The 14720-nt window shown below is 37.4% G+C and overlaps 1 pseudogene; it reads left to right on the top strand.

The window, feature by feature from the left end:
- Positions 1-12790: 12790 nt before the first annotated feature.
- On the top strand, positions 12791-13885 carry LOC112609316 (annotated as a pseudogene).
- The last annotated feature ends 835 nt before the right edge of the window (positions 13886-14720 follow it).

Genomic DNA, 14720 nt, shown 5'->3' with positions numbered 1-14720 from the left:
TGGGGAAGTTCTCCTGGATAATATGCTGAAAAGTGTTTTCTAACTTGATTCCATTCTCCCCATCACTTTCATTTACACCAAGCATAAATTTGGTCTTTTCCCATAGTCCCATATTGGAGGCTTTATTTGTTTCTTTTTGCTCTTTTTTCTCTAATCTTGTCTTCTTGCCTTATTTCATTATTTTCATCTTCAATCACTGATAAACTCTCTTCTACTTGATTGAATCAGCTATTGAAGCTTGTGCATGTATCTCGAAGTTCTTGCGCCATGGTTTTCAGCTCCACCAGGTCATTTAAGGTCTTCTCTACACTGGTTATTTTAGTTAGCCATTCTTCAAACCTTTCTTCAAGGTTTTTGCTTCCTTGCAATTGGTTAGAACGTGCTCCTTTAGCTCAGAGAAGTTTGTTATTACCGACCTTATGAAGCCTACTTCTGTCAAGTTATCAAAGTCATTCTGCATCCAGTTTTGTTCCATTGCTGGCAAGGAGCTGCGATCCTTTGGAAGAGAAGAGGTCCTCTGGTGTTTAGAATCTTCAGCTTCTCTGCTCTGGTTTCTCCCCATCTTTGTGGTTTTGTCTACCTTTGGTCTTTGATGTTGGTGACCTACAGATGCAGTGTTGGTGTGGATGTCCTTTTTGTTGATGTTAATGCTATTTCTTTCTGTTTGTTAGTTTTCCTTCTAACAGTCAGGTCCCTCAGCTGCAGACCTGTTGGAGTTTGCTGGAGGTCCACTCTAGACCCTGTTTGCCTGAGTATCACCAGCAGTGGCTGCAGAACAGCAAATATTGCTGCCTGATCCTTCCTCTGGAAGCTTCATCCCAGAGAGGCACCTGCCTGTATGAGGTGTCTGTTGGCCCCTACTGGGAGGTGTCTCCCAGTTAGGCTACACAGGAGTCAGGGACCCAATTGTGGAGGCAGTCTGTCCATTCTCAGAGCTCACACACCATGCTGGGAGAACCACTGTTCTCTTCAGAGTGTCAGACAGGGACGTTTAAGTCTGCAATAGTTTCTGCTGCCTTTTGTTCTGCTATGCCCTGCCCACAGATGTGGAGTCTATAGAGGCAGTAGGCCTTGCTGAGCTGCGGTGGGCTCCATCCAGTTTGAGCTTCCCAGCTGTTTTGTTTAGCTACTCAAGCCTCAGCAATGACAGATGCCCCTCCGCACCAGGCTGCAGTCTCACAGGTCAGTCTTAGACTGAAGCACTAGCAGTGAACAAGGCTCTGTGGGTGTGGGACCCACTGAGCCACACATGGGAGAGAATCTCCTGGTCTGCCAGTTGCTAAGACCATGGGAAAGTGCAGTATTTGGGCAGAAGTGTCACATTTTTCAGGTACAGTCTGTCACAGCTTTCTTTGCCTAGGAAAGGGAAATTCCCCGACCCCTTGCACTTCCAGGGTGAGGCAATACCCCACCTTGCTTTGGCTCACCCTCCTTGCGCTGCACCTACTGTCCAACCAGTCCCAATGAGATGAACCAGGTACTTCAGTCAGAAATGCAGAAATCACCCATCTTCCACCTTGATCATGCTGGGAACTACAGACTGGAGCTGTTCCTATTTGGCCATCTTGGAACGGACCTCAAATGAGCAATTCTTAATGTAATCCATAATCTTCAGCCCATCAGAAGTACATGGTTTTCTCTTTATTTTTACTTTTTTTTTTCCTTCTCATTATCTTTTAAATATTGTCTTTGGACCCACAGACATCAGAACCAATTGGTCTATGGAAGATGTTTACAATATAGATCCCTAAACTGGGACCAAGGTACAATCTAACAGAATCTTTGAGAGTGAAATTCAAAAATCTCCATTTAAACTAACTTGCCCATTTATTTTTATGCTGAATAAAATGGACAAATTTTATTCAACTTCATTTTCTAGGAATTCATGATTTATGTTCTTAATCTTATATGTTTTATTTTTTAATGTCTTGGTGACAAAAAAGCATCACTTCCTTGAAAGACTATATTTAATTTATTATATTCTAGTACTTAAACAAAAAATACAATTTAAACTTATGCAATTTTACAACTGAGCTTCCCTTTTTTTTAAATTCCCAGGGTCATACTTGCTTCAAGCCACAATTTATCACAGTTGCAGGGGACATTAAGGATCAGTGAATTCAACCTCATTATTTTATGTGTAAAAAACTGAAGCTCAGAGATGAGGACTTGCTATAGTCATACAAAGAGTTAGTGTGTGGACCCATGTCAGAATTCAATTGTCCTGGCCAAAGGCCAATGATTTTCATTTTTTAAGACTTAAATGTGTGCAAAATCTTAAAAGTAATATATAACAGTGAATGTAGGGCTTTTACATGGACTTTGGTGGGAAGTCTATGATTTAATTTTAAAGGCATTTAAGTTTTATTCATTGATTCTTCTGCAATATCTTTTCAGCATAAATTTATATAATCTTAGACTTCATCAATGTATTATAATAAAATATATTTCACTATGTTTTATTTATACCTCAATTCACCTAAAAAAAGTTAATGTCAGTTTACAAAAAAAAAATACATATATACAATAACAAGATTACAAATAGATAAGACTATTGTGGCTTATTTTTATTTGCTGTGTCATCAGGAAAAGAGATTTGGAGACCAACCAAACAATCTCCAGGCTTCCAACTTTAGTTAAGACATCCTAGAGATGGGGAGGAGAGAAGGAAATAGGATGTGTTAAAATGTGGTTTTAGTTTTCATTATTTCTCGAAGATTGAGATAAAAAGAAAAATGTCTACATATATAATTTCTTCTCACAACATACTCTAATTGGGCTTCTGTTTCCAGCACTCAGATACTTCTCTTGTCAAGGACAGTAATAACTTCCTAGATGGTAAAGGTAACAGATGATATCTGATCTTCTTAGCAGTAGTCAATGTAGCTGGCTACTCACTCCGTCTTGAAACTCCTTTTACTCTGGGTTTCAATGGCACCATCTTGGGATGGTTAATTTTAGGTATTAATTGACTAGGCCCTAGTACCCTAATATTTATTTGGTCAAACAAGTCTGGATGGTGCTATGAGGGTATTTTTTTAGATGAGATTAACATTTAAATCAGTAGATTTTGAGTAAAGTAGATTACTGTCTGTAATATGAATGAGTTTCATCTAATCAGTTGAAGACTGAACTCCCCAAGAAACAGGGAATTCTGCCAGCAGACTGTCTTTAAATTGGAGCTGTAACGGATTGAGTGGGTGGAGGATATTCTGTCAGGTGAAGCAGCCTACCCCAGCCTAGAAATGTCCTCAGGCCAGGAGATCTGCCCTCTTCTACCAACTTGTTGGCTGGCCATTCAGAATGGCACTTTACGTGTGTGTGTGTGTGTGTGAGTGTGTGTGTGTGTGTGCGTGCACACATGTGTGTAGTCTTCTCTTACACAAAAATAAGGAAGTTAAATAAAATGATCCTTTCCCTAAATAATTCTTTCCAGAATTTCATTTAAGAGTATCTTGTATTTCAGTCAAAATCTTCAAACTACATAAGTTTTATTAACACTAGAATTTTTTGTAATCCAGACCCTTGCTATTCAAAATGTGGTCAGTGGATTCCCAGCATCTATACTTCCTGGGAACATTTTGGATATGAACCATTTCAAGCCCTACCCTAGACCTACTGAACTGGGAGGAATCTGCATTTTAATAAGAGCCACAGGTAATTCCTATGCGCATTAAGAGGAGAAAACTGTTATATAATGGCACCTACTACAGGTTTCTGCATGAGCTGATTTCACTAGTCACACTTACTTTGCAAACGCCTAGTGACTTCTAGGGCAATAATATTTAAATATGTACTTTCTTTAAAAATATTATATATATTTTGCTAAATCTTTATAGCAATCCTACTAAGTTATTAAGCAGTTCTGACTGTCCCTACAGATGAGAAAATGGATAATAAGTTGATATGATATGCCCAAATTACACCGCTAATAGTGACAGAACCTATGCATTTAGGGAGCAAATATTGTCTCCAATACCCACGTGAAGATGGAAGATGGCTGGCAATGGTCCCTCCCTTTTTCAACTAGTTCAGTTTATACCATGAGACCTGCTAGGGCCTCAGCTCTATATCAAATTTTAAAATCCCCATATGTACTGAAAAATAAATCACACCCTCTAAGTCATTCTGAGTTGAGCTGAAAATCCAATTATCACCTCACTAGCTGACATCGTAAATCTCTCCCAATTCTTAGCAACCAAGAGATAACCTTAAAAGCACTAACTCCACTGAGCTTTATGACTGTCTCTCCTTCTGAAGTTTCTCAGCATATCCTCTCAGAGCTCTGACATGGGTTGGAATGTCAAGCAGACAGGCCTGGATTCAAATTCTGGCCTTGATTCTTTCTTTCTAGATATGACACAGGGGCAAATTATTTAGCTCCTTTGAACCTTAGATTGCACTTCTATACCATGGACATTGTTCACCTATTGATAAAGGCTGTTATTAGAATTAATGGAATAATAAATGCACAGCACTTAATGAAATATTTAGTTCCCAAAAAGTAGTCCATAATGGTAGTTGTTGTCATTCATCTCTCTAAGAAAGTTTTCTCATCTGCCAAATTGAGAAAATTCAGCTGAACAATCTCTAAAGTCCTTTCATTTCTGACATTTGAAAAGTTTAACTCATGTTTACATTTCATGTTCTACTTTCTTATTCAGAATTCAGAGCTCACCTTCATTTTTTAAAGAAAAAGGTAGATTTGTATGATTGAAATATGAGACTGTTTCCTGACTGAATTAGATTTCCAAGAATGCTTAGGGGACACAGGCTGGAGAAGTTATTATATTTTGATTTGAATACTATAAAGTCAACAAGATAGGCCATGCCAAAAAACTGAAATATGTTCTTTAAGTTTTAAAATTGCTTTCTCTAAATTGGAAGAATGAATATCAATTGGCATTGGCTTTACCCTGAAATATTACGAAAATTAAAAGATAGAGTAGTGATTGTATGTATTATATTCTGTAGCATCGGGCCTCTCAGAGAACAGGGCAACCAATTGAAAGAAAATATTCCCTAGCTGGACTGATCATGTGTGAATTCTACAAGAAAAAGGTGGTTGATTACTTGCCTTCTTAGTTACTTAGACATACGCCTGTCTTTGAAAATATATAAAAGTCTTATTCTTAAAGTAAAAGAATAGAAAGAGAAAAAGGAATTTAAAAATGTACAGCATGCATACTTAGCTACCATATGCTCTTTTATTGCAATAGCAAAGAGAAGGTACCTTTACATCTCAGCCTCCACTGAGCATAATTTTCTATATAACACTTCCATAAGAGCACTTAAAAATCTAAATTTTCTTTTTGGATAACTGTTTTGTTATGATTGTGACCAAAGTGACACTAAAGAATGAATTGAAATAGCACATAGAACATTTCTTATTCTTTTGACCTTAGAATAGAATTTCAGATTCTTCCGTTTAAATGTCTGATGCGTTGTTTAAAAAAAAATAAACAAGACTTATTTACTCTTTTGAAAAATAAGAACCAGAAGAAGTTATTTCCTTTCCTCACTGGATATCTGACTATCTCTCTCTGGAAAAAAATGCTGTGTACTCTATCTTCTGTTGTCTACTTAAGTTTTAGCAAAAGTTCAAAAATGTTATTAAAAATATAAGAACTCGGAGGGGTGCAGTGGTTCACACCTGTAATCTCAGCACTTTGGGAGGCCAAGGTGGGTGGATCATGAGGTCAGGAGTTCCAGGTCAGGAGTTCGAGACCAGCCTGACCAACATGGTGAAACCCCATCTCTACTAAAAATATAAAAATTAGCCAGGCGTGGTGGTGTGTGCCTGTAATCCCAGCCACCCAGGAGGCTGAGGCAGGAGAATCACTTGAACCCAGGAGGTGGAGGTTGCATTGAGCCAAAATTGCACTACTGGACTCTAGCCCGGGTGACAGAGTGAGACTCTGTCTCAAAAAAATAAATAAAATAAAATTTTATATCTATATATATGTGTGTGTGTGTGTGTATGTGTGTGCGTGTGTATACATATATTTATATGAACTCAAAAAATAGTATTATTTTAGATACCTAGGTATATATTAATAGTGTTCTGCATGCAGGAGAACAGATACTGTTGTGATTATATGACCACATTAAAGTTTGTCTTTAAGAAACAAGGATATCTGCCATATCTTCTTCCTGACCTAACTTTAACTACACTGTGTGTAAAATGAATCAGAAAGGGATTTCAAGGCCCTTTTGGTCTATGATTGACTATACATACATAAGATCATTTTGTCGCTATCTATTCATTAATGCAGTCAGACCAATGACAATGTATTGGGCACCTGCTTATATGTTTCAAGGGTGTCAGATTTATTGTATCTCATAGCGTGGGAGTGGCAAGAAAGTATTCATATGTTCAAAATAAGTAGTCAAGTCAGAATTTGGTTCCAAACATGTCTCACTTTGAGATCCCCAAATTCTAATCACTATGCTATACATCGCCTCTAGTAACCACTGGATGATCTATGATTATTCAGGCCTGGGATATTTGGCAGATATTTTCTCAAAAATAAATGAAATGAGACTGCCACATCAAGAAGATAGTTGCCATGATTTGCTGTCAATGATATAATTTTACCTTTCATATAAAAAGAAAAATTTTGGAAAACTTGTATCTGCCACTATAAGTTCGAGAGCTTCCCAATAGCTGAATCTTTTCTGATGACTGGCATGCCTGGTTATCTTAACTATAATTTTTGACATCGTCTACTACATGGATATTTTTAAGATTTACATACCTCAGGAAATAAATATTTTCCAAATGACCAATGCATGATGCTACAAAACCATGTTTGTGTCTAAGATCCATTCTGAGTGAAAGATAGACCAATGGATTTTAAATACAAGAAACTTATTGATGTGGCTTCATATTCTACGTTACAAATGACTTTTGAGATACTATTGTTCATCACAGTTGGGTATAAGATAAAAGAAAATCAACAATTATTTGAAAAGGCTATTAAAATATTCTTTCCTTTTTCAACTACATATCATTATGAGGTGAAATTTTCTTCATATAGTTCAAGCAAAACAATATATTGCAACCAATTTAATGTAAATACACATGTTAAAATACAAGTGTTCCCTATTAAGCCAAATATTAAAAAGATTTGAAAAAATTAAAAAAACACATTAAAATTTTTGTAAAATATAGTTTTTTATAAAATATGTTAAGTCATAATAGATTTTATTGTTTTATATATATATATATATATATATATATATATAAAATCAAATATTTTAAATGTCTCCAGTATAATTCTAATGTTGGAAATGTTGAGAAATTTGTCCCTCATGAATAAGAGCTCTTTGGACTCCTCAATAATTTTTAAGAGTACAAGGGGTTCCTGAGGCCAAAAAGTTGAAATACTGCTGTCCTATCACATATAAAACTATGCTATAACGCTGGATTCATTACAACAATGTGTTATTGGTGCAAGAACATTTAAGCACACCAGTGAAGAGAATAGAGTCCAGAAATAGACTCATATATATGATAATTAAATACTATAATAAAGTTTGCATTTTAAATTAGAAACTATATCAGAAAGGTCTTGACAGGAAACAGATGGCACTGCAAAATGAAGTAATTAAAGAAATTTTAATAAAGGGACTGTATTCAAGGGTATGAAGAGGGTTAAAAGAAATTAGTAGGAACAGAGCACACCACTTTGCCAGAAACAGTGGGACCCTTTGCCTTCCTAGGTGTGAAGGGTCAAAGAGAAGGGCATATGGAAACTGGGAATAGAACCATTCCCTTAGTAGCTGTAGGAGAGGGCTTCCAGGAAGAAAGTGGGACCTCCCAAAGAGGATGGCCATTGCCAATCAGCAGACTAGCAGAGAGGGAGCCAGAGAGCAACCAAACCTCAGTCTACTCCCATCTTCTGATCTCTTACTGGTGTCTCCTGTTGGCCAAACCCAAGTAAACAATCATTCCAGGGCATGCATAGCAGAAGCTGATAATGATGGAAAGGGGATCTAGAGGGGCAGGAAGAAGATGCTCAAAAAATAAGAGTATCCTGTTTTATTCTTTGCCTATACCTATACAGTCCTATATACCTTTGCTATTTTGTAAGGAAACACAGCTGTGCATTTCTAATTTTATGATCCAGTGGATGAGATAATACTCAAGTGCGCTATGGGCAGTTTGGATGACAATGTCTCTTAGTGCTCCAGAGCTCCCCTTCTGGAGAAGACACTGATGGAGAATTGCAGTATATACTTGTGATTTATGGTTTAATGGGACTACATGTTTTTATCCTCTCCAAAATTTACATGTTAAAACCCTAACCCCAAGTGTGATAGTGTTGGGAGGTGGAGACTTCAAAAAGTAATTAGGTCATAAGGTTGGAGCCCCCAGAATGGAATTAGTGTCCTTATAAGTGAAAGAGACTAGAGCTACCACTCTCCCTGCATGCACTCACCAAGGAAGGATATGTTGAAGACATAATCAAAAACCTGACCATGCTGGCACCTTGATCTTAGACTTCTAGTCTCCAGAATTGTGAGAGATAAATGCTTTTTGTTTTATCCTCCCATTCTATAGCAGCCCAAACTGGCTAAGACATATGGTTTAAAAAAAAAAAAAAGAAAGAAAAAGCAGGTCATTGAAAGAGTCCCTCATTTTACAAGGAGATCAGTATCTTTGAGAAAGAGACCTTCAATATAGGTAAGAGTCCATTAATTTCCTCTGCAGTGACTCAAGCCAGGTTTCTGCTTACTTGAGCTAAAATTATTCTGCTTAAATTGTCAAATAGCCCTTTGATAAGCCCATTTATTTAGTTTCTAGGGACTCTGTGATCAATTAGCCATTGCAAAGACCTCTGCAGGTTGAAACACTCTGATTATAGTAACCAATTCAGAGGAAATTTAGATATTGGTGGTGTCAGACACAGACTTTAATAACTAGGATTCATATGGGCAATAAATTAATGAAAAATGTATAATTTCAGCAGAGAACATAAATCTATAATAATAATCAAACTAGATTCTAGAAGTAGAAAATAAAATAAAACCCTGCACTCCTAGGTTTTACTGAAGTAAATGATGTCCCCACTGTGTCTCTGATGGTTACACACCACCATTCTTGATTATTATTCAAGAATACTATCATTTCCCATTGAAATGAGAAAGCCTAATTCTGCATTTCCTATTGTCATCTATTAACTACAGAAGACAGCTACATTGAAACTTTCAACATGTTGGATGTCTACTATCTTATTCCCTACTCTGGACAAGTTAATTTCTAGGTCAGGGGCGCAGCTAATACACTGAGATTCTTTCAGTAAAAACCTTGGAGTACCCTTTATCAATCTGCCTGGCTAGATCACATGTATCTTGAATTCCAAGTCTATTTCTTGGTTTACTTCATCTGTTTCATTTTCTGAAAGGTATTCTTTTTTACTCTGGCCATTTTATTTATTATTTTTGAAACAGGGGCTCATTGTGTCACCCAGGCTGGAGTGCAGTGGAGTGATCACAGCTCACTGCAGCCTCAACTTCCTGGACTCAAGTGATCCTCCCACCTCAGTCTCCTGAGTAGCTGAGACCATAGGCATGCACTGCCACTCTCAGCTATTTATTTTTATTTTTTTGATAGATACAGGATCTCCCTATGTTGCCCAGGCTGATCTTGAACTCTTAGGCTCAAGCGATCCTCCTACCTCGGCCTCCCAAAGTGCTGGGATTACCGGCATGAGCCCCTGTGCCTGGCCTACTCTGGCTATTTTTAAAATTATCTTTTAATTTAGGTTTTCAGAAGCTTTCTAAGATGTACCTGTATTTGGGCTTTTTGCTTGTGTTTTTTGGTGGGTTTTCCATTTTTGTGTTTATCTCGCTTGAAGTTCATAAAGCTTTGTGAATGTTGGGCACAATTTTTTTCTATCCATTTCGGGAAACTCTAGAACATTGACTCTTTGATTACTACAGAATATTAGGTCTGTCCCATTCTCTTTTTCCTCTCCTCATGTAACTCCAATTACATATATGTTAGATCCTTTCACTCTGTGCTGTATATCTCTTATTGTTTTATTTTCTGTCCTTTGGTTTCTTCCTTTCTTCATTCTAGAGATACTTTTCTATGCCCTCATTCTAAATCATTAATCCTTTCTTAAACTGTGTCTTTTGTATACTTGATTGTATTTATTTTCTACTTCTAGAATTCATATTTTAGTTTCACATTCTCTGCTAATGTTATAAATTTTTCATTAATTTCTTGCCCATATTATTCTAGTTATTAAAGTCTGTGTCTGATACCACCAATATCTGACTTTCCTGTGGATTGGTTACCATTTTATGATTTTTCTGTAGATTTTTACAGTCAGTTCTTGTCTTTTACCTGCCTGCTATTTTATTTTATTTTTTATTTTTATTTATTTTTTTTTTTTTTTTTGAGACGGAGTCTCGCTCTGTCGCCCAGGCTGGAGTGCAGTGGCCAGATCTCAGCTCACTGCAAGCTCTGCCTCCCGGGTTTACGCCATTCTCCTGCCTCAGCCTCCCGAGTAGCTGGGACCACAGGCGCCGCCACCTCGCCCGGCTAATTTTTTGTGTTTTTAGTAGAGACGGGGTTTCGCCTAGAGAGTCTGCCTAAAAAAATAAAGACACAATTGGAAGTTCTGAATGATGACACTTCTAGCAGACAGCATTTACTTTTACTACTAACAGGCTACTGGGGTAGAAACTGATCATCTTAATATAGTGAGATTGAATTAATTGAGAGGCAGGTTTCACTTATTGCAATGTCTGGTCTATTTCTTATTTATTTCACTTTAAGCAATGGTCTTTTAGGTGTCTCTACTGAAAACTCTATGTTTTTACCTTAACTCCCCTTTGGTGGATCCTAGAATCCATTTTTTTCCCCCTCCCAGCCCCATGAGGTTGCTTAACACTTGCTCAGTGGCTCAGTCTTTCAGGGCACTGCTTTAGTATTTGCAAGTGTGTCAAGGAGAAAGCAGAGCTAAATGTCAGGCACAAGTCTTTGGGTTTCCATTTCCTCCAGGATTTTGGGTCCTTCAAGTACTCACCTCCCTAAGTAGCTTTCCAGTGCCTTTACACAGGTTTTTAAAAAGTATCTTATCCAGTTTTCCTGCTTGTCTTTAGCAGGAAGACTGGTCAGATATAATTACTAGCTGGAGGTAGAAATGGTACCCTCATGTTTTGATTGATGGTTCAGTTATATATTGATTTCGAGATTGGAAATAATTTGCTAACAGAATATTGAAGATTTTGCTGTTGAGAATTTAAGTTCGATTCTCATTTCTCTTTTTTCAATTATTGCTCTTTGTTTACTGTGTTTTATTTTTTATTTCAGGGAGCATGCTTCCCTTTTTTTTGGTCACCAGTTTTTGAAATTTCAAGAACATGTGCCTTGAAGATATTTTTTTAATCCTTTGTTCTGATCATTCAAAAGATCCTTAAATCAAGAGACTCATATTCTTTAACTTTGTGAATTTATTTTTAATCACTTCTTTATAATTTATTTCATTCCATGTTTACTCTTTTCTCTTTTTGAAACTCATTTACCTGGATGTGGTTCACTCAGGCTGTTTTATATTTCCTTTCCTATTTTATATCCCTTTTTTAAAAATCCTATTTTCTGGAAAATTTCCTTAACTTTATCATTTAAATTTTCTATTGAATTTTAATTTTTGCTATCGTAGTTTAAATTTACATGCCATCTATCTTGTTCTTTGAAAGACTTTCCTTGCTTCATAGAAACAAATTTTCTTTTATCTTCCTTGAGATGTTAATGAGTTTTTAAATTCGAGTTTTTATATCCTCACATAATCTCTGATTTCCCCCAAGTTTTGTTGTTGCTGTTTTTGTTCATGTTGTTTCCTGTCTTTCATGATAAAAACTTAATGGCATGACCTTTGGCTGCCCAATCATATCATATCAACCTGACAACAAAAGATTTTTGCAATCTGTGACTATGACAGAAATTTGTTGACTGTAGGTTTCACGTGGGGTGACTGTTAGCTAATTTTCTATTGAATTATCTGGAGATGGTGAGAAATCTCAAGGAAGACTTTTCCATTTCCCTTCCTGCAGAAGTAATTTTGGCTACTAGTGTCCTGAGAGTCCACATATTTACTACACTCTTCTCACCCTCAATGTACTTACGTTTCCATAGCAAAGAGAAACTCAGAAATTTTCTGGAGAGTAAACCTCAGTCTTCTACTAAGACTGGTGAGGGCTAAAAATGAGGAGGGAATCTGGGAGTTACCTACTTAGAAAATCTTTCAGTCGGAACTGCTTTTTGCCTCCTCATCTTCACCATCTCTTTCAGAAGTATCCAATGCCTTTGACTTCTGTTAAGAGGTTTAACAAAGCAGATTAACTTGATAGCTTCTAGCAATGCCAGTTTAGATTTATGTTTTCTCAAGTTGGCTAATTCAGTTACCACTTGTCCATGGATTCTCCAGCTCCCAACAGTTTGTTACTATTATTTTCTGTGTTATTCTTTGAGCTTTGGCATTGGTGCTTTTTAAATAAACTTTCATTTTGGTGGAATTTCAGAAGGTGGCAAATAAAGACATGCATTCAAATCACCATCCTTAGCTAGAAGCCATTGTTTGCTTTGAATAGAATACCATTTTGTACTGTTTTACAAATGTATGTATTATATTGAATAGAAGGCATATTAGGAAGTAAATATTTTAGAGTATAAAGGTTAAAACATAAATACGTAAAATTTTTGGTCCAGCATATTTGGGTGTGAGAGTCAGAACTTACTTCTGAGAACCAGGTACATGGCTGGAGGTGAAGAGGGATGCTCAGGTATGAAACCTAAAAAATTTCTGTGGTGTTTATTTTTTAAATTAATAAGCATGCACTCAGGATGTAATTAAAGAAAAATACTAGCAAAAGAAAAATATACACAAAATATACAGTACATTTTGGCATAAAACTAGATTATTTGTGGAAGTGAATAAGTATTACTGATAGAACCAGGCGCAGTGACTCACGCCTGTTATCTCAGTACTTTGGAAGGCTGAGGCGGGCAGATCACTTGAGCTCAGGAGTTCCAGATCAGCCTGGCCAATATGGTGAAATCCCGCCTTTACTAAAAATAGAAAAATTAGCCAGGCGTGGTGGTTCAGTGCTACTGGGGAGGCTGAGGCACGAGAATGGCTTAAACCTGGGAGGCGGAGGTTGCAGTGAGCCAAGATCCTGCCACCGCACTCCAGCCTGGGCAACAGAGTGAGACACCATCTCAATACTACTACTACTACTACTACTACTACTACTACTACTAATAATAATAATAATAATAATAATAATAATATTACTGATAGGACACACATTTTGAAAGAGGAAAAAACACACTGGTATTGAAGGCTATAAAAGACTGACTTTTTTTTAGGGCTGAATTATCCCATGGAAAAATCTATGTGTATGTATAAAATGCCTTTGTGTCAACATATTGCCGTGTCCATGGAGAGAGGCTGAGGCAGTGCAGCTCCAGCCCAAGTCACTGGGATGCAGGGATGGCAAAGATGTCGCTTCCTTAGCCTAGGCAACTGTCCGGGCTTTGAGCAAGAGGAAGCTGCAGCCCACCGGGCGCCCTCACCCTGACACCTTCAGCAGTAAACAAGATAAAAAAAAATTCCTTAAAGATAAGCCTGAGCTTGTAGGTGTAAAAGTTGGTGTCCAAACCAGGGGCTGTAATGGCCTTTCTTGTACCCTAGAATATACGAAGACAAAAGGAGATTCTGATGGAGTTATAGGAGTCAGAGTATTCATGACAAGAAAGCACAGCTAACACTTTTAGGAACAGAAGTGGACTATGTTGAAGACAAATTATCCAATGAGTTGTGTTCAATAACCCAACATGAAAGGAACTTGCGACTGTGGAGTAAGTTAATATTTGACATCTCCAGACTCTTCTGGCCATAGGCTCCAGGAAAGCTGGTGGAAACCTTGGGGCTCACTGAGAAAATCATGTGACTGTCACGTGCTTAACTTGAAGCTGCCTTGTAAAGAAAATAAAGTGATGCATTTTGAAAATTAAGCCAGTAAGTTAGATTCCAGAATAAACGATATTTATATTCTCTGTAGGGGACAGAAAGTAAGACACTATCATTCTCTTTGGATCATTTAACCCTCTTGCATCATTTGTTTTAGAACCAGTTTCTTCAAAGTTGCTTTCCTGGGCACCTGTTTATCCATTTCCTGAACCGTGTGCACTCATTAGATCTCTATTGAATGGCTTGAACATGCATCTCCTTCAGCATTTCTCCCATCCAGATTGGCGACTCCTAAAATCAGACGTCCTGACTGGTGGTAGTAACATAGTGGTATATTGTTTTTCCACCCAAACTTAACATAGCCTTTTTACGTTTTTGTCAAAAATTCACTGTCAGATGCCTTGGTGTGGACCCTTTAACAGTACCAGGAAAGGATTTTCTTCAACTGTATAGATTAGTGCTGAGTGATGGTATCAAAAGGTAAGAAAGACTTCATCCATCTGTTTTTTAATCTGTTTCTTTTACCACCCTGTATGTCTGCTCAGAGATGAGATCTCAAGCTGACTTTGATTCTTTTAGTTGAGGAGTCTCTTAAAAGCCACCTAGCCCACCTCCCTCAATTCTCTGTGTGAGGAAGGAAAACCCCAGGGAAGTCAAAGGGCTCCTGTCCACCACCCCATGCCACAGGCGGAGGGCAGGGGCTTTACCCCCGTCTCCCCTACCTTGTAGGTG

The sequence above is a fragment of the Theropithecus gelada genome, chromosome 16 (assembly GCF_003255815.1).
Source record: "Theropithecus gelada isolate Dixy chromosome 16, Tgel_1.0, whole genome shotgun sequence".
NCBI classification, from domain to species: Eukaryota; Metazoa; Chordata; class Mammalia; order Primates; family Cercopithecidae; genus Theropithecus; species Theropithecus gelada.
This window is presented reverse-complemented; position numbering and strand designations above follow the sequence as displayed.